The sequence below is a fragment of the Anabas testudineus genome, chromosome 7, assembly GCF_900324465.2.
Source record: "Anabas testudineus chromosome 7, fAnaTes1.2, whole genome shotgun sequence".
Lineage (NCBI taxonomy): Eukaryota > Metazoa > Chordata > Actinopteri > Anabantiformes > Anabantidae > Anabas > Anabas testudineus.
The window spans coordinates 24,905,107-24,923,939 of NC_046616.1; the positions used below are offsets into that span (position 1 = coordinate 24,905,107).

An 18,833-nucleotide genomic window follows, 5' to 3' on the forward strand; every position below is an offset into this window, starting at 1 on the left:
ATTGAACAAACTGGTTAGAAACTCCACTGCTGCCTCTCCTAAGCACTTCCACACCTCCACAGGTACGTCATCAGGACCAACAGCCTTTCCACTCTTCATCCTTCCTACCTGTTTCCCTGATAACTTCTGCTGTGGTTTCCCAGTCATCTGGAAGCTCATCCTGACCACCCAGAACCTGTCTCAACTTCTGCCTGAATTCCTCACAAGTTTCTTCATTCTTTAGCTTCCACCACTTGGTCTTCTTTTCTGTCTTCCCTCTCTTCTTCTTCCTGACCTCCAGAGTCAGGAAGAAGAAGAGTCAGTCTTACACACCACCATGCAGTGCTGTCTGGGAACACTCGCTCCTACCACCACTTTGCAGTCACTAACCTCTCTCAAATGACCTCGTCTGCATAGGATGTAGTCTACCGGTGTACTCCTACCTCCACTCTTGTATGTCACTCTGTGTTCCTCTCTCTTCTGGAAGTAAGTGTTGACTACAGCCATTTCCATCCTCTTAGCAAAGTCCACCACCATCTGTCCTTCCAGATTCCTTTCCTTTACACCAAACCTGCCCATCACCTCCTCATCATCTCTGTTGCCCTCACCAGCATGCCCATTAAAGTCTGCTCCAACAACAACTCTCTCTTATCTGGGGATACTCTCTATGACCTCATCAAACTCATTTCAGAATCTCTCCTTCTCTTCTAACTCACAGCCAACTTGTGAAGCATACCCACTGACTACATTCACCATCACCCCTTCAATTTCTAGCTTTAGGCTCATCACACTGTCTGAGACTCTTTTCACCTCTAGGACATTGTTCACAAACTCCCCCTTCAGGATCACTACTACCCCATTTCTCTTCCTATCCACACCATGGTAGAACAGTTTGTATCCTCCTCCAATACTACGTGCCTTGCTGCCCTTCCACCTTGTCTCCTGCACACACAGAACATCTACCTTCCTTCTCTCCATCATGTCTGCCAGCTCTCTGCCTTTCCCTGTCATTGTGCCAACGTTAAGAGTCCCTATTCTCAAACCTATGCTCCTGCCTTTTCCCTTCTCTCTCTGACCACGAACCCTTCTGCCTCCCCTCTTTCTTCGACCAACAGTAGTCAAATTTCCACCGGCACCCTGTAGGTTAACAGCATTGGTGGCGGTCATTGTTAACCCGGGCCTCGACCAATCCGGTATGAAAGTCTTATTGATGATTTGCATGGTAATTTGTGCAATTTTTACGCCGGATGCCCTTCCTGACGCAACCTCTCTATCTATCTGGGCTTGGGACCGGCACAGAAGTCACTGGCTTGATTCATGATTTGATGTGGCTAGATTCACCACATTAATGAGGTATTTTTTTAAATGTTTTTGTCAAAGTGGCCTTTTTTTTGACATTTTATTTTTACTTTTCTTGACCATGACTGATTTATAATGTCAATAAAGGGATAAAACATCCAACAGGGTGAATACCTTTTATAGGCACTGTATATGTCAAGGTGTCCTTGGACAAGACACAGACACACTACAGTAACGCATCTACTGCAGCTGTCCAAACAACAATTTCTCCAAGGGGATCAATAAAGTATGTCATTATTATTAAACCTTCAGCAGAACCAGGCTCAGGATGGGTGGCCTTCTGCCTCGGCCGGTTGGGGTGAGTGGAAAGAGATGAGAGAAAATAACAGCAGGCAACAAAAAACAACAATAAGCAGGAAAAACACTGGGCAGGTTGGTAGGACCCATAACTGGACTCTGGAAATAAACTCCTAGGTCGAAGACACCTTCAGAAAACAGAGAGGGAGACAGAGAGGAGGAAACAACTACAGAAGAGAGAAAAACCAAAGTTAATGATATGCAATGGTGGCATTTGAATGGAGGATAATACTAATAATAAAATGATTTAGAGAGCACTTTTCTAAACATGCGTTACAAAGTGCTTCACATAAGAAACAAAACACATAGGTAGCCCAATAAGTTCTTGAGCAAGCACTAGGCAAACAGTGGAGAGGAAAAGCTCCTTCTAGAGGAAGAAACCTCCAGCAGAAACAGTCCTTTAGATGAGGAAACTCGATCACATTCGTTTAGGTTAATAGGAAGTCTTCATAAATAAGGAGTCGTCTCTGTTTAAAGAGATCAGGAAAAGCTTGCCAGTAGAGGTATGCTTTAAGGAGAGATTTAAAAGATGTTACTGAGTCAGCTAATCTTACTTCCTCAAGGAGGTCATTCCAGAGTTTGGAGGCTCTAACTGCAAAAGCTCTCTCCCCTCTTGTTTTCATTCTAACATCAGGGACATATAGAAGATCTCTACCAGAGGATCTCAGGCTACGTGCAGGCTCACAAGGCCTTAATAGCTGGGTTAAAGTTAAAGTTATTAATGAAATCTTAAAATCAATCCTAAAAACACACTAGCAGCCAGTGCAAGGAGGATAAGACAGGAGTAATGGTAGAGACAATAGGTGACAGACAAGAGGAGAACTCAGTCTGAGTCAATAGAGGTCCCCAGAAGACTAATTGATAGAAGCATAATTAAGAGATGATCCAGAGTCACCTTAGCTATCTCTAACTATAAGTTTTATAAAAAAAGGAAAGTTTTAGTGAAATGAGATGGAACAAGGAGAAGAAGAATGAGTTGTTCTGCTGGGAAAATATAGAACTATGAGATCTTTAAGACATGATGGAGCTCGATTAATAAGTGTTTTATATGTGAGGAAAATATTTTAAATTGTATTCTGGATTTAATAGGGAGTCAGTGGACAGAAGCTAATGTAGGAGAAATATGATGTTTTTCTAATTCTAGTCAGAACTCTGGCTGCAGCATTTTGAATTAATTGGAGGCTTTTTTAAGCAGTTATTGGGACATCCTATTAATAGTGAATTACAACAGTCTAGAAGTTACAAATGCATGGAGTAGTTTTTCAGCATCACTTAGACATAGACAGGATGCTCCTAATTTTACAACATTGCTCAGGTGGAAAAAGTCAGTTCTAAAGATTTCTTTTATATATAAAGTAAATAATAAATCCTGGTAACTCTGAGATTCCTCAAATTATTACTTGAGGCAAATGCTATGTCATCCAGGGTAAACTCTGTCTTGTCAGAATTAATGAGTGGAAAATTACATTTTCATTCAGGACATTCAGGCCTTTATGTCTTTTAAGTTTGCTTAAATATTTAGTTATGTACTCTAAATCCTTACTGAAAATCTTCATACAGGTTATTCCTGCACAGGTGGTCACATAATTGCTTTGAAACCAATTTGTCAAGGATTTTAGAGATAAGGGATATTGGATACACCTGGCTAAAACCCATGAGTCAAGTAGGAAGTAGTAGGCTTTTTGAGTAGAGTTTTAACTACAGCAACCTTAAAAGCATGTGGAACTTAGCCCATTAGTAAAGATTGATCTGATCTAATACAGACGTGCTGATCAAAGGTAAAACACCTCTAAACAGTGTAGTTGGGATGGGGACTACAAGACATGTTGAAGTTTTAAATTGATCAATCATCAACCGATAATGATCTAAGGGAGAGAAGCAGTCTAAGTATGAATGAGGTCTGACAAATAAATCTAGAGCTGTTGTACATTCGGGTCTATCCATGCCAGATGCAGGAAGAATCTAATACATTTTTTTCCCTGATAGTTTTGTTTGTAAAAACATTCATGAATTCATTAGCTTATAAGTTTATTTTTTATTGACATAGCATCCTTGCCTCTAATGAGTCACCCTCGTAAATGAGATACAACATAATATAATAACATAAGCATTACAATAATATTCAGTGTGACACACTTTTTAGTTCACATACCAGGTTAGGACTTCTTGCCCTTTTGTGTCTCTTGACCCAATGAATTTATGAATTTATCAATTATAATTTATTAACTGCGTTTACTTTCAGCTTTATCTTGAGATCAGTGTAGGTCGCAGATTTTAGACAGTGACAAAAAAAACAAACAAAAAAGATTTAAAAACACTTAACAAACTGTTAAAAAAAAACTGTTCTAGCATCTTTTAATTTGTTCTGTGTTTCACAAATGTTCTTCTGTTTGATCAGAAGACCTCAAACTTTGACACCTTCTTACAGTCTTCCAGTGTCCAATGTCTGTGCTCTTTTGCCCATCTCAGTCTTGTTTATATTGGCCTGTCTGAGATACGTCTTTTTCTTGGCAATTCTGCCATAAAGTCGAGCATCCTAAACTCTCCTCTTCACTGTTGATGCTGACAATGGTGTTTGACAGGTACCATTTAGTGCAGCTGCCAGTTGAGGACCTGTGAGATGCTTTGTCTTAAACTACACAATCTCAGATATTTGTCCATGCACAGTTGTGCATTGGAGCCTCCCACTTTTAGTGTATTTGTTAGAGTCAGTTTGTGCTGCTCAGAGAAGGGAGTAGTTGACAGCATGATAAGAAATTTCAAGTTTTCACACAATTTCTAGCACTGAGTAGCCTTCCTTTCTAAGGACAACAATGAACTGATGATTATCTAATGAAAGTTATTTCTTTATGGCCATTTTAAACCTGTAAACAAATAAACAACTGCTGTTCAGATATTTAGCTAACCTAAAGAATGCCATGCTTCCTTGTTTGTTCCATTATTACAATGGTTCTGAGCTGTGCAACACAATTGCAAAAGGGTTTTCTCATAATCAGTTAGCCTTATAAAATGAATTAGCAGCCATACCAGGAGATTGATGTAGAGGACTAATAGGCCTCTATGCATAAATGTAGATCATTCTTTAGAAATCATCTGATTAATTATAATTGTTTGTGAAATGGATACAATTCTTTGTGAATTGCATGAAAATCTGTTTTTCTTTGGAAAAAAAGACATTTGCAAGTGACCTCAAACTTTCGGGAATAAATAAATCATGTTCGGTAAAAGGTTGACTTGATCTACGTAGTAGCCCTTTTTGCTGAATGCTTAGTAGCAGAAGGCTAGTAGAAGGCTTTAAATGTAGCATGAACCAACATACTTTTGAGTTCAGAGGATGGGTGATGCAACAGGACAATGATCCAAAGCATACAAGTAATTCAACAAAAGAATAGCTTCAACAGAACAAAATACACCTTCTGGAGTGGCCCAGTCAGAGTCCTGACCTCAACCCGATTGAAATGCTGTGGCATGACCTTAAGAGAGCGATTCACACCAGACATCCCAAGAATATTGCTACACTGAAACAGTGTTGTGATGAGGAGTGGTCCAAAATTACTCCAGATCGTTGTGCAGGTCTGATCTGCAACTACAGGAAACATTTGGTTGAGTTTGTTGCTGCCAAAGACTGGTCAACCAGTTATTAAGTGCAAAGGTTCACATACTTTTTCCACCCTGCACTGTGAATGTCTACATGTTATGTTTAATAAAAACATGAAAACATATAATGTTTCTGTACTATTATTTTCAGAAGACTGTGTTTTTGTATTGTTGCGAGTTAGATGAAGAGCACATTTTATGACCAATTCATGCAAAACTCCACGTAAACCCAAAGGGTGCCCATACTTTTTCTTGCCACTGTAATATTTCCTGTGTTTAAAATGTTTAGTCATTTAGCAGACACTTTTATCCAAAGTGACTTACAAGTCAGTACAAGGTTCCAGGGTAGGCAGGGCAGCGTGAGGAGGTCTTGCCTAAGGACCCCTACTGGCTACAGCTGGGATTTGAACCCCAGTCTCCCACATGGGAGGTAGTGATGTTACCACTACACTAACCAGCCGCTGCACTGTGTTGGGATTGTCAATGTTCTTAGCGGTGTTCAGAATAATTGAAAGTCTAAAGGGGTCTTTTTTTTTTTTAGCTTTTAGCTGTGTCTGAAAATGTTCTTTTCAGACTGAAAATGTTCTTTTCAGACTGAAAATGTTCTTTTCAGACTCTGTCAGAATAAGGTGTGGTCCCCACGCCTTTTTGCAGAAGCGTGGAGGCTGACGTACCAGAGGTGGTGTTTGCACCATCCTTGACGCCCCAGTAACGGAGTGTTAACTCAAATACAGAGCTGGACCATTGATGCAAAACTCAGCTTAACACTGGTCGGCTTGAGTCAGACCTTGACACTCACTGGTTTCATGAAGCAAGTTTTCAGCAGAGGTTTATGCAGATGTACAAACCTTTCTATCAGGATGTTCTGAAAGTTCAGTAAACAAGTTTGTGTAACTAACTGGACTGTTTGGTGACTATGGGCATTTACAGCAAAGAACACATAAGTAAGTGTGGTTGCTTTATCATATCACAATTATTTTTCAAGCCTTTTTGATAATTAATACATGGCAAAACATACACACAAATAAGCTAAATGTGAAATCACATCAGACATTTTACAGATATTTGTAATAGTTGCACTTACTAACCTAATAACACACATCAGGGGTTCTCGTCCTCAAGGAACCCCTGCCCTGCTTGTTTTCTTAATACTCCTTCCCTGCCCACAGCTGATTTCCTGGATAAGGTGTTTTTTTCAAGCTTCTGATTCATTGAACACACCATATGCTATGTCAGTAATCAATCAGTGCACAGAATACAATTTTCAGATTGAACACAAGAATACAGTTAACAGAATATTCATTGTTGAGCAGAACTTGTGACAAATTTCAATCTAGTTCTCAGTGTAACAATCAGTAGCTGAGAAATTAGTGCTATTTGGAAAGCAACAGCAAAGGAAACTGCAGGGAGATGACAGGATGGACGCAGACACACACCGCAATTCATTCTAACGTCCCTATCACTGCAGCTTCACGGTGTGAAACTTTAGCACGATGTACTATAGGAAAAACAGAAGTTTGAGAGAAAACTGAGACAGTGATTCTGTCCTTTTTGGAGTAACTTCACTCTTATTATTAACACAGTGTTGCTGTGCTGTCCCCAGAGTACCATCAGGGCCTGTCTGAGTCTGTGTGCATCACAGGGATTCTATGGTAACAGCAGAAACAGCTGATCTGGGCCACATTTTAACAATGTAACATAAACAAGATACTTTAACACCATCTAACCTACTAATCTATGACATCCTGACTGTTTCCGCTGTGTAATTAGCCTGAAAATTCCTTCTGCTTCAGAGCCTGCAAGAAACTAATGTTATCCGTTAATTAATGACTACATACAGCAGGTTAACCCAGCAAACTAACAAGACAAAACACAATGTTTACAATGGTAACACTTATGGCCTCAAACTTTGAATGAGACCTACGGTTACTTAGCAGGCAGAATAAGTCCATCTTTGAACTTCCGTCTTGAAGTGAATCCAACAGTCACAGTTGGAACTGTGGCAGGTCTTTGCTGCTACCATTTTCCCATTTGCAGAATAAGCCAAACAAGGACTGCGAGTTTCCGTGGGCTGTATTTGGACCAAGCCTGAGGTGGGACTCTGTGACGTCAGACCCTAGTCTATGTCCACTAGGGGGACAATGGACTGTTCTGGGGGAGGATCGGACTAAACCGCCCCCTTGACCCCTTTAAGAATTTACAGCTCAGTGACAAATGATATGTTGAAGGTTCAGTGAAGGTGGTCAAAAGTTTTACAAACAGTGAGCACGTGGACCTTTTTTGCTAAATGTGTTTTTTTTCCTAGTTGGACAGAAATGAAAGGAATTAAAGATCACTGATCTAACTTACTACAAAACCATATTTTATATTATTTGAAAGGGCTGAAAACTAACACTTTAGTAAGTTGATATCAAACATTACCTGCAAAGCAGCAGCTTGTTAGCATTGTAATTTTCAGCATTTTAGTATTTAGCTGAAAGCACAATTGTGACTACAGTAGGAAAATAGCTGTGGCCTCACACAGCTGCTAGCATGACTGTAAAGTGATGTGGGTTAACCAACCATAAAAGAAAACAACAGTGGCAATCTCAGTCTAGAAATCTAAAAATGAACATTTAATGTCTAAATGCATAATGCTATTTATCATTAGGTTGGTTTGTCAGTACATCACTTGGTGCTCCTTTAATGAACAGACGTAAGCGCTGCATGATAAATGGAATGGAGTGCGATGATCAAGATGTAATTTAATAAATCAATTACACTTTGATCACCAGTTTTTATGAGCTCCAGAGGGGGGGTTGCAGCTCTTATAGCACAGCCTATAGAACTATGGGGAACTGAAACGATGTGTGTCTTAAAGGAGGGGCTTTGCAAAGCTGGAAGTTGGTTGGCGGTGGAGGGCAGAGTCACTGTCAGGAACTGGGTAGCAACAGCAGCAATACCTCTAGCTTGATGTCGGTGGGAGGAGGCAACAAAGCTCACTGGATGAGATGTTGACAGAGTTAGTCTCTGAGAGGGGGGCCCAGCATCCGGCCTCTCAACATGGAGAGACAAGGTCTTAAGAAGACTAGAAAGCCACCAGATGCTGTAGCCTAGTTTCAAGAAACCTTGATGGCTTAAATCACACTACTAGGTTCTCTAGCATATCCATTGATGTGGAATCACTTGGCTGTCCTGTTGCTGAGCAAGGCCCTACAGCTAGTTAAACTTCAGTATTATTTATCATCAACACAGCATCACACTGACCACTGCATGCTGCTCTGACCCATGTTTGAAATATCGTAATCTGCCCTGCACAATGGGACTCTCTGTTACATGATCTCCCTGTGGTGGCTGAGACGGACAAAAGCCACCAGAGCAAGTGAGCTGCCTCAGTCTGGGCCTGCAGGAGGTAGCTAGAAACTACACCAGTCAAACGAATTGCAATCACAAATGCAGCATCACATTCTGCAGGGGGACCTAAAGGTAATACAAAATGGCAGTGCTGTGCTGTGCTGCTGCTTACCTTTCACACTGTGGCAGGCAAGCCGCGCGGTGGAGTCTTCCTGAAATACGGGCCACAGCGATCCACCTGCCTTTGCCCACGGAGAATTGACAGACCAGAAAATATGAAACAGTCGCACTTGATGGTCTGTGTCAATGCTCCTAGTCTCCCTGTATTCAGGGAGACCTGCTGCCGAAACCCCGTTAAAAAACGAAGAATTTAAAGAAGCCAAAGCTGACTTTCTTTTTTCTTGTGCATGTCATGTCTTCGTGTTTTCCACAGAAGCTGATGCCAATAAATCCCCAGTCCCAGAGACAACACACAGGGTGGCTTCATCACTACTCACACAGACTTCATTGTTTATTACTCGTGTGTCCAGCCGTGTTTGTAGAACCCGCTGGTGCTTTCCTGTCCTATTGTGGCGTCAGTGAACGCATGTTGTGTGGGAGCTGACGGACACAAGCAGACGCCCTGTAGAACGTCTCTTGCTCGCACAACCTCGCATCGATCCAGTGAAACAGAGGGAGACCTGATGTTTGATGTTCGTGTAATTCTTTAGCACGCCGAGGCAAACCGAGTGTTTCTGGTCAGAAGAAAGCCTGTTGACTAGCTAATGCATTGAGGCCAGGAAGTCTCGAATACGTAGGTTTGGGCTGCGGGATGACAACGACACCAAATCTTATAGTTTCCCGCAGCGGCCAGGCGTCTTACAAGCAGGCGGAGAACACTGTAGATGGAAATATCCTCCGTTAGATGCGGAACGGAGCGTCGGGCACGTTTCGATAATAAGCGCAGCATCCAACAGAACAGGCGATTCCTGCTGGTGTCGGCAGCAGTGATTTTAATCCGGCCTCAGTGGTCTGTGGACAGGGGCGGCCCAAAGCTTTTTGAGAGATGTGGGCAGAACCTCTCACCATCTCCAGCAGGGAACACCAAACATCATTTTAAGAAAGCCGGCAGAACCATAAGTTTGAGGTTTCATTAAAATAGCTGTATTACACTTTTAACATCAACATAATGATAATGTTATAGATTAGAAAACATGTGACCTGAAATGATATTTCATCATTTTAAAACACTTGGTTGAGGTATTTAAAAATAAAACCCTACGTGTCTCTATAATTCCACAGGAAGGTCTTTGGGCAACATTTGTTAAAAATTTCATGACTAAGTGTTCAGAAAGTAAAGCAGTGTGTCTGGCTGATGTGTTTTTTGAACAACAACAGAGATCTAAAGCATAGACAGGTAAGATAATTAAGAATGCAGACAGACCAACATCGTCCGTGAGAAGAAGCAGTTTATTGTAGGCTGTAATGTCTGTATATGAAATATGATTAATTTAGAAAAAAAAAAATTAAAACAAGCAAATTACACTATAGTGTTGATGATAATGATGATGATACTGGATATTGCAGCTACAGTTCTTCATGTATTTTAATGGCAGTCATGCAGAGTACTGAGATCTGTGTCTGCAGCCCACCAGGCTGGTGATTGCAGATGTCACTGGAACATGTGGCAGTGGTGATAAAATGAAAAGCTACAGAGTTTGGCCTGTCCCACTGTCATTATCATGGCCAGACAGTTATGTTTTTGTCTATTAGTGATTTATGTCTCAACAACTGTCTGCTCTGTAGGAAGTTGCACACTGTAAAATGTTTATCACTACCTTGCCTCTGCAATGAAGCAAACACAGTGTCCCACACAAGTTTCGCTAACATTATTATTATAACAGTATGTTGGAGGAAAACCTGTTTGTAAAAGTAGAAATGTATACGTTTAACCTACTGGCAAATTTTATCCAAGTCCATTCATTTATGGTAACAATGCAAAAATGGGTAAAACCTCAAGTGATTGCTTCACTAAAACTGCTGGCTGACTTGTTGATTCATAGAAACTCCAACAAGTTCAGTAACAAAATGATAGCACTGAGTAACATCCTTGCCATCCTGATTATTTTCACTTTCACAAAGGTCTGTTTGGTCTATTTGTTTCTAAAAAGGGAATTTTGAGGTGTGACTCACATAAGTCTTTTTGTTAACACAGCAGCACAAATTGAAATTTGACCCAGAAAATTCAGAAAAGTGATAACTGAGTTCTCACCGAGTCACAGTAGCCTACAGTGGGATCCTGTAACACAACATGTTTGCAGGTAAGGCATGTGCTGTAGTGGAAAAAACATATAATTAATGTTCAGCTGGATATAAGTAATATTATAATAATATTACTGAGATAAAAATGCATGATTTTTGTATTTGCTTAGTGGGTGTTCATTTCCTGAGAACTACAGAAGTCTCAAGCTGCCTTCAGGAAAAAATTGAGGCTTCTCCAAAATCAGAAAATGGTGGAACCAAACATAAAGCAAACAACAGCCCAAGTGACTGAAAAATATTGCAGTGTTTGCATCTAACATCAGTGACTCAGTTGTTAGACTCGGTTGTTAAATTAGACTTAGTTAAGTAAGACCAGTACTGACCAAGAACAGTACTGAACTATGTGAGACATGATGTTGAGAGAAGACAAGTTGACCCATATGAGACAAATAACCTGTAACTTACATAACCTTCTTGCTTTCTAACCCGAAAAAAAAGCTCTCTGATGATATTTAAGCTTTAAATGTACATGAGTCAGGTTCACATACCTTTAAACCTATACCTAAGGAGTTTTATGATAACAGTACAGTTGATTTATAATAACTGATCATGGGATTTCAAAGTGTGATGCTGTTGTGTTATTCTGCACATGTGGTAAGTGGCTGTCAACTCAAACTGAAAATTACAAGTTGTTCAAAGACAGGATTCACCACAATGCTGTCGTATTGAATGGTTTTTCCACTCACTGAATATCTATGCAAAATAAACTCAATTGCAGCAGTTTATTATTCAAAAAAAAGACTGTTTAGAAATAATCTCAAATAAACAAATAAACACAGAGATGCATTTTACAACTCCAAACCAGGGATATAATTGTAAAAATAGAAACTCAATTTCACAAGGGTTTCAATGACGAAATTTGAAATAACAAATGTAAATGAACTTGATTTTATCAAAATTTTCCATGATTCATTTATTCAAATGAAACAGTTTCAAAACCACCTAAACCTGACGCAGCAGTTAATGTGGAACATATATAGAGTATATGTTTTCTAGCATATTAAACCGCAGGACTAAGGAATTATAAAGTGATCTGTGTTTCTACATTACTACATTCACCACACATGCATTGTTGGATTGTTGGGTGAATAACATCATGTGTTGAAATAGACATGTTGGGAAATGGAAGTTGACCAATGCAAGGGGATGCTCAGGCATCGCCTGGGGTCTTTCTAAGCAGCACTTAAAAATGTCCTCTTTTTTTTGTAAATTCCATTCCTTTTTTTAAATTAAGAGCACAGTTAACATTTGCCTAAAACTGAATTGAAATGGATATTCATAATAAAATAATTAATAATTAAAACATTTTATATTAAATTATATTTAATATACTGTAAAAGTGACCTCACTTGAGTCTCCTGCTTTTTCAATTGCTTGTTAGAAACTCCTGTCAGAGACAAATGCTTAACACTGGCCAAGTTTGGATGCATTAACTATGCTAATGCTACCACAAAACATCTTGTGTTACTGTGTGTTAGCAGAATGTAAACTGGTGGTTTTAACGCAGTGTTATGGATCAGCTTCTTGGAAGTTGACTGTAATGAAGAAAGTTTCCGTGATCGTGCAGAAATGTACTGCTAGCTTGGAAGAAGCTGGAGGTGCGCGTGTGGAGGTGGTGGCAAAGGAAGCTTTCGGGTTTCAGAAACTGGAGAAAAGTTATTAAATCGCTTGATTGACACAATGGAAGTGGCACAAACAAACTCTGAAGGCCGAGCTTAATTTAAGCTTTGGGTAAAAACCATGTCCCAGAAGTGCCGCAAACACTTTGCATCTACTGCCATCCATCCCCACATGATGGTTTATTACGGTGTGCAGCTGAAGTGTAATTTCTTTCAGTTGGTATTGATGTGCATCACTCAGAGGTGAGAAAATACACACACGCTGGGTGTATCCTGCAAGATTTAGTTGTGAAAGAGGTTTTAGGCTTTTGATTCACAAAGTCAACTGTAAAGTAAATGAAAAGAATCAAATTTGAATTAAACTTCTGCTGTGTCAGAAGTCATGTGTCAATTCTTCACAAAGACATTTAGCTGATGTCACAATATTAGAGGAAAGTGATGGAAGTTCCTTTCATAAGAAATAATCCAAATAGAATAATTGTGACATGCTCATGTTTTCTTTAAGTCACTAGTAGTGAAAAATAAGCCAGACTTTCAGACAGTGAAGCTTGAGTTTGTTGTGCTGTTTGTTGTTGCTGTGTGCTGGCTCTAACATGAGACAAAAAACAAGACCACATTAACAGTGCTTAAAATAAATTATGTAATTAATGTTGTGAGGCTAGCACACTGTGTGATGTGTTGAAAATGTCCTGTGTGGCACTGGCTGCATTAAAAGTTACTTGTGGAGTGTTGTATTTGCGTTTCTAGCTACTGTTTGTTAAGAAAGTGTTTATCACACTGAAGCAGGCGCATGCAAATTAGACTGTACTGATCAACCAACTTGCCCAGTGTTTTGTGAGCCGCTTGTTGTTGTTGTTCTTTTCTCTTTACTTTTTCCACTCACCCCAACCGGTTGATGGCCGCCCACCCTGAGTCTGGTTCTGCTGGAGGTTTCTTCTGTCAAAGTTTTTCTTCTTCTTCACTGTCTTCTTCACTGTAGTACTGCTCAAGGGGGATTCTTAGATTATCTATATAATTTTTAGTTATATACCTTAAACCTTACAATGTAAAATGTCTAGTTTTTTTTAAAATTTGGTGCTATATAAATAAACTAAGTATAAATCAGATGATTCAGAGATGCAGCTATTTGGTGTCTTTCCCATACATTTCTGGCCAGTTATATTCTAAACATGTCTGTTTTTCCTTGTCAGTGAAAGTCTGTTTCAAGTTTCTTTGGAATATAAACTGGACATGAAACACTGTTCTGGTTTCAAGTCTAGCTCAAATGCAATGTCAAATGCGTCACCTGTTCTCAATGTCAAGTCAGTGTTGCCTCTCTTCACAATGTTTTAATTAGTGTAAAGGAAGGCAGAATATTACAATAATCTCTCGTGGATGAAAAGTGAGAATGGCATCATATGGAGCAGTACACAGGCTGCTTGTTACCACTTCTTAGTCCATGCACATCATTTTGAAGTAATTAGCATTTAGCATTAATATATGGTATAATCCTGCTCTCTCAGCTTGTGATTCAGTGTTTTGCCCTTTGTATGTATGAGCAATATGTGTTAAAGCTAGTTTGGTCAGTTTGGCTGTTCACAACAATAGTGTTGCGTAATATAACTTTGTTTTGAAAACTGAGCCAAATGATTCACAAAATCCTGCATAAAGAAATACTGGAGTTGTATAAAAGAAAGCACTCAGACAGAATGTTCATTCATCAGATAAGCTGCATTTGCTATTTTAGTGTATTTTTCGGATTGAATGTGCAGCTGATGTGCATGATTTAACTTGTAACTGTTTTAATAGTTGCAAAACATCACTGATACAAAGAAAAAAGTGATGCACAGAAAAGCGACCATCTGAGGAAGCCCTAAAAGCACAGGTTACCTAATAAGGTTAATAATAATGACAAACCTTTCAAAAGGAAATCAAGGTTTGAAAGGACTCATGCTTCCGTTGTGCCTCAGTGGCATTCTGTTAGGTGAGATGACCTTTGACAACACAAAAAATAACCTCAGAACGAGGTGTTTACACCTGTTAGAATGTCATACTGGGCTTCCCCCCCCGCTTACTGCAGTTAATGCTTCCTCTTCAAAAAAAAACTATTGGTGTACCATTTGCCATTTGAGTGTGTTGATACTGAAAATGACTGAGATGATGACTTTACACAGAAGAATCACTGTGACACTAGGAAATAATATTTCCGAAGAGTTTTAATCTATTATGAGACATGCATTATTAAAAAGTCGAAAAACAAAAATATTACAGAAAGCTTCAAAACTGGTATTTCAATTTCAAAGTTCTAAAGTGAATAAGTGGTTCTCACATTTCACATTTTGTAGTGAATTAGTAGTCTTGTTTCAACTCTGTCATTATTGGTGTAAGTAAATTCATCACTGACAATTTTTAGAAATCCACTTTATATCCAAAAGATGAAAGTCAAGCTTGAAAACAACTAAGCACAGTTACTTAAGCACTGTGATGACAGGATGGTTGTGTGATTATGCTAATTGCAGATATCTTGTTATTGCTACTTAGTGGTGCAAAAAAACAAACAGTCAGACCATCAGACACATTTGAAAGGACAAGTGCTTTAACTAACCTTAACTGAACCTAAATAATTTTAATTTACTGAAAACACTGGTGTCACTGACATCAAAATCTGTTTTGTAATAGAGACCTGATTCCAGCAAAAGAACACACATGACCAATTACACACATGCACAGTATAGACAGCATCAGAAACAATCACTGTCTAAAATGCCCTCAATTCAAAGCTGACATTAATATAATGAGACGAGACTTGTCTTTTACCATTCATGGTTCACGGTTTTCTGGTGGGGTATAAAGACTCTTGCTATCAGCTCTGGTAAACTGTTATTTTAATTTGGTAAGAGATGTGAGAAAAAGATTGGTAGGACACCTTAATAAACAAAAATTAAGCACAGGTCACTGTGCATAACATTTTTTAAGGTGGTAATGAGACAGTATAGAACATCATCATACTCAGTGACTTGACTCAACATACACTCTAGAATTCATGGCAATACTGTGTTGAATTTATTACTCCATTACAGCAAGCTAATGAACTAGCTGACAAGTAACAGCTCTAATCAATACTGAACAGAATACCAAACAGAACACAGACAAACAATGCTAATACAGGCACTTCTTCTATGTCCTGGATTTACACACAGGAGCCTACAGAGCCCTTGTATGTGAAAAAAGAAAATGCAATTTCACTGGGAAAGTCCCATTAGTAACTGCTGTGGGTACGAATCCAGCAGCACAGAGCAGCATCTGCAAGTACATTTTACTGGCATATTAAATACAAAAAACAAGTTATTTGTAAAAAAAACAAGAGAATAGCTGGTTTACTGCACTGTAAATTAGAATTTGTTGTTCACGTTATCCTGCATGTCATGTCAATGTTTGTCTCACTTTGGTCAATTCATATTTATTCATTTATTGGAATGCTTGTGTATCTGTTTAAACATAAATAATTAGAATGATCCGTTGTAATTGAAATGTATTTAAAATGTCTGTTAACTTTCTCATTCTTTTTATTATAGAAAAAATGTTTGTTGGAGCCAGTCAGTAAAGTACATCATGCTTTTTACTATACAAGGATAGGAGATGAATTCAGTACTAACCATCACCAAACTATCATTGTTTGAATCCTTTTCATTACCACGAAAAGAATATAACACCCCTTCTCTTAAGCTGTGTTAAAGACATAATGAAACGTTTCATCATAAGTGTTTTCTTTAAATTACAAAGAAAGAAAACAACAAAAAAACTTAAACTTGAAGCCTAAAATCTACTACTACTGAGAATATATAAGCAAACTCTGTGACTTAATGAGCTAAGTGGACTGTCAAAAGTTAAGTTAAAAATTAATCTCAATTTATCCTTTTAAATGAAAGGTGTTTAATTCAATTCAATTTCATTTGTATAAAACCAAATCACAACAGAAGGCTTAAGCCCTTACAGAGTATAACTGTATAAAAATGTTATAATGAACCCAACATAACCAAATTTTAGCAAGTATTAGGCAACAGTGGAGAGTTGAAGTTGGAATGATACAGTTCATACGTTCACACTATAAAAACTGTACATTTTAATTTGACCTGGCTTAAATTTAAATTTCAGTTGATAGATGACTCCACAATATTTCTATAAAATGTATTACAGGGTCGTCAGGTTTGAAAAAAAAAAGTTTAATGTTGCTAAAGCAGTAGAACTGAACTAGTATTGAGTTCTTAAAAGCAACCAGAAACATTTAGACCTTTACGGGCCAAGGCTACAAATGTTAAGTAGTTAACAGCACATTTTGTTAAAGTAATTCCATAAATCAGTCAAACTTTTTACCACTCTTCACTTTTTATCACTAATGGAATTCATAGAAAGAAAGGGGTGACAAAAAATCTTTCTTTGATATTCACAATTCAGGACTTTCACCATAAAATGTCATGGTGCTGGCAGAATCTGACCTCTAATCAAACAAATAGTCACCCTCACTGTGTGCAGATTCAGTTTTGCTTACATCCAGCACCTTTTGTGAGGGAACGAGTGAATCACTGGCATATCGACAATATGATTTTCACTCTGAATCACACACAGTGAAAGGGCAGTCATTTACAGTACATATGCATGTCTCCCAGAACTTCGTCAGCAATAATCAAAACAGAATTGTCACCTCATCATTATGTGCTCCGGCATGTTGTAGGATCAGAAAGTACAGTCATCAAAGCTTTTCTCACACTGTTACAGATCATGTTACTGAAATTCACACGAGAACACACAGATGCAGTATTGACCATACTCTACATGGAAGCTTGTGCATTTCTGAGCTGCATAAATGCACAAGCTGATCATGCAAAATGCTGCACGGTTTCCAGCACACATCTACACTGTTTTTGTTGACAGACAGTTTATCGAAGTGAATGACCAGCAGTAACTTCTGTAACAACAAACTTGTGTCGAAGAGACTTCAACATGCAAAAATGCAGGAACAAATATTTCTATCAAATTTAATTTTTGCCAAAAGTGAAAACCATCAACTAAGGTTCAGGTCCATGTAGTTGTTCCACCCTTAATGTTATTAAAAGACCATGACAAGTACAAAAGTGTGCTGTGAAAATAACTCCACAGTCTACAGTACAGCAGCTTAGTTTGGAGATGGTAACTTCACTTCACAGAACAACTAATAGAAAGCCCAGTTCTGTAAAATACTGGACCAACTAGGATTGATGTAAACACGTAAAAATTCCCCTGTTTAAAACATCTAAACTAACCAGATGCCCTATAAAACATTCTTTCTTCAATTTGTTTGTTGTAAGTAAATATAGTTATGTAAATTCAATTTAAAAGTAAGTCTAAATGTAATTTATAAATCTACATTGTTAAAGTGAGATTTGAAAATGTTTAGATTTAGTTTTTTGATGAAAAGCTAAATCTAAACACTTTCAAATCTCACTTTAACTTTAACAACTAAACAGTTTCTGAGCATCATAAATGCTGTTCAGGAGATCATGTAATGCTAACTGGATTTGATGCTCAGTAACTGACATGACTCATATTAAATGTTCTGTTTATTTAACGCAAAGCATGGGCTTACGTCTAGTTAGTTTAGTTTTAGTCTGTGGTTAAATATCACAAAAGTTTCTCACGTGCAGCAGAACATGTTTACTTCTTTTCAAGCTTATCCAAAGGGCTTTAGTTAACCTTATCAGTCACAGGACACAGGAGGCAAAGCCCAGTTTCAAAGTGCCAGTGTCAAAGTCCACAGCTCTGTACACATCAAGTCAACCACCTCTTTGAGAGCACCTACAAGAATGTAGGACTTCCTAGAAAATTCTGGCTCTGAGACATAGGATGTGTCTGTGTATCCTAGTTACTGTGGCTAACTTTTTTTTGTTAGCGATATTATGCTTTACTTAAATCTCTACCCTGAGGCTTTATTGATTCTATCTATTTGATCTTCAAGTTTAAAAAGTACAAATATATGTTGTATTACCTATTTATGCGACAGCTCTTCTGGCCTCCAGAGTAAATGGCTCCTGTGCGTTCCTGTGCACTATGGAGCAGGTTGTGAAAACGTGCAGTGCTGTGAACTGATAAAAACATCAATCAAAGTCTGTTGCTGGCCTATAACTGTAACCATTGTTGTTTTATGAAGATTAGAAGCTTTTTTCTTGTGTTTATGGTTTATAAATTCATTAAAAAAAACACGGTCTGGAAGGCACTCTTCACACTTCATCTGAGCTCAACTGAGCAGGTGACAGTGACTTCCCCATGCCATGTCAACCAGTGTAGAATTTTGAACAAAGCATATTGACCAGACAGAAGCCTGACACACTTTTT

The 18,833-nt window shown here is 38.5% G+C and overlaps 1 protein-coding gene across 1 annotated transcript in view; it reads right to left on the reverse strand.

The window, feature by feature from the left end:
- The window catches only part of gpr173 (G protein-coupled receptor 173), a 28,459-nt gene extending 18,903 nt beyond the window's left edge, over positions 1–9,556 (reverse strand). The window contains exon 1 of the mRNA XM_026367871.1: positions 8,738–9,556. The gene's annotated coding sequence lies outside the window, so the exon portion shown is untranslated. The remainder of the gene's footprint in view (positions 1–8,737) is intronic.
- Positions 9,557–18,833: the final 9,277 nt, after the last annotated feature.